Raw genomic sequence first — 2,628 nt, forward strand, 5'->3', positions numbered from 1 at the left:
TGACTTGTTGAGTCAATATCTTGTTCTGAGCCAATATGGCATTCAGAGTATCAATCTCAAGAACTCCTTTCTTCTGATTAGTCCCATTGTTCACAGGATTCCTTTCAGAAGTGTACATGAATTGGTTATTTGCAACCATTTCAATTAGCTCTTGAGCTTCTGTAGGCGTCTTCTTCAGATGAAGAGATCCTCCAGCAGAGCTATCCAAGGACATCTTGGATAGTTCAGACAGACCATCATAGAAAATACCTATGATGCTCCATTCAGAAAGCATGTCAGAAGGACATTTTCTGATCAATTGTTTGTATCTTTCCCAAGCTTCATAGAGGGATTCTCCTTCCTTCTGTCTGAAGGTTTGGACTTCCACTCTAAGCTTACTCAATTTTTGAGGTGGAAAGAACTTTGCCAAGCAGGCATTGACTAGCTTTTCCCATGAGTCCAGGCTTTCTTTAGGTTGTGAGTCCAACCATGTCCTAGCTCTGTCTCTTACAGCAAAAGGGAATAGCATAAGTCTGTAGACCTCAGGGTCAACCCCATTAGTCTTGACAGTGTCACAAATTTGCAAGAATTCAGCTAAGAACTGATGAGGATCTTCCAATGGAAGTCCATGGAACTTGCAATTCTGTTGCATTAGAGAAACTAATTGAGGCTTAAGCTCAAAGTTGTTTGCTCCAATGGCAGGGATAGAGATGCTTCTCCCATAGAAGTCGGGAGTAGGTGCAGTAAAGTCACCCAGCACCTTCCTTGCATTGTTTGCATTGTTGTTGTTTTCGGCTGCCATGGTTTCTTCTTCTTTGAAGATTTCTGTTAGGTCCTCTACAGAGAGTTGTGCCTTAGCTTCTCTTAGCTTTCGCTTCAAGGTCCTTTCAGGTTCAGGGTCAGCCTCAAAAAGAATGCCTTTGTCTTTGTTCCTGCTCATATGAAAGAGAAGAGAACAAGAAAATGTGGAATCCTCTATGTCACAGTATAGAGATTCCTTGAGGTGTCAGAGGAAAAGAAAAATAGAAGGAAGAGGTAGAAGAATTCGAACTTAATTAGATAGAGTTCGAATTGTGCATTGAGAAGGAGTGGTACTCCATAAATAGAAGGATGTGGGAAGAGAGGAAGAAACTTTCGAAAATTAAGTGAAATATTTTGAAAACATTTTTGAAAAACTTTAATTAATTTTCGAAAATCAAGAGTGGGAAAGAAATCAAGTAATTTTTGAAAAAGATTTTGAAATTAGAAATAAAAAAGATATGATTAAAAACTGTTTTGAAAAAGATGTGATTAAAAAGATATGATAAAAAATTATGCTTTTAAAAAGATATGATTGAAAAGATATGATTTGAAAACAATTTAAAAAGATTTGATTTTAAAAATTAATGACTTGCCTAACAAGAAAAAATATGATTCAAACATTAAACCTCTCTCAACAGAAAAGGCAACATACTTGAAATGTTCAATCAAATCATTAATTGTTAGCAAGTATCTTTGAAAAAGGAAAGAAATTGATTTTTGAAAACATTTGATTGAAAAGATTTGATTTGAAAAAGATTTGATTTTGAAAAACTTTGAAAACTTGAAAAAAAAATTGATTTGAAAACAAAATCCTCCCCCTTGTGCCATCCTGGCGTTAAACGCCCAGAATGGTGCACATTCTGGCGTTTAACGCCCAATGCACTACCTTTTTGGGCGTTAAACGCCCAACCAGGCACCCTGGCTGGCGTTTAAACGCCAGTCTGTCCTTCTTCACTGGGCGTTTTGAACGCCCAGCTTTTTCTGTGTAATTCCTCTGCTGCATGTTCTGAATCTTCAGTTCCCTGTACTATTGACTTGAAAATAGAACCAAGATCAAATAAACAATGCATGCAAGATGCCAAACTTAAAATTAGACACTAGACTCAAACAAGAAACATAAAATATTTTTTTTTGGTTTTTATGGTTTTGTAATTTTTTTGTGCTTTTTCAAAAATTGTATGAAAATAGAAAATAAAGGTTTCAGAACTCTTAATTTGAATTCCAGGAATCATTGCAATGCTAGTCTAAGACTCCGGTCTAGGAATTAGACATGGCTTCACAGCCAGCCAAGCTTTCAAAGAAAGCTTCGGTCCAAAACACTAGACATGGCCAATGGCCAGCCAAGCCTCAGCAGTTCATTGCTCCAACAGCAAGATTGATAGAAATCAACAAGCTCTTGTGATGATAAGTTGAAACCTCGGTCCAATAAGATTAGAAATGGCTTCTCAGCCAGCCAGATTTCAACAGATCATCATGAAACTCTAGAACTCATTCTTAAGAACTCTGAAAAAAAATACCTAATCTAAGCAACAAGATGAACCGTCAGTTGTCCATACACAAAACAATCCCCGGCAATGGCGCCAAAAACTTGGTGTGCGAAATTGTGATCACTACTTTTCACAACTCAAATAATCCCTAGTAATGGCCCCAAAAACTTGGTGCTCAATACCATGGCATAAACACAACTTTGCACAACTAACCAGCAAGTGCACTGGGTCGTCCAAGTAATAAACCTTACGCGAGTAAGGGTCGATCCCACGGAGATTGTTGGTATGAAGCAAGCTATGGTCACCTTGTAAATCTTAGTTAGGCAGACTCAAATGGGTATAGATGATATATGAATAAAAC

The 2,628-nt window shown here is 37.4% G+C and overlaps 1 non-coding gene across 1 annotated transcript; it reads left to right on the forward strand.

The window, feature by feature from the left end:
- The first annotated feature begins 268 nt into the window (after positions 1 to 268).
- Positions 269 to 376, forward strand: LOC130937942 (small nucleolar RNA R71). The gene has a single exon (XR_009069132.1). It is a non-coding gene; the product is annotated as a small nucleolar RNA R71 (small nucleolar RNA).
- Positions 377 to 2,628: the final 2,252 nt, after the last annotated feature.

Source organism: Arachis stenosperma, chromosome 6, assembly GCF_014773155.1.
Source record: "Arachis stenosperma cultivar V10309 chromosome 6, arast.V10309.gnm1.PFL2, whole genome shotgun sequence".
Classification (NCBI taxonomy): Eukaryota; Viridiplantae; Streptophyta; class Magnoliopsida; order Fabales; family Fabaceae; genus Arachis; species Arachis stenosperma.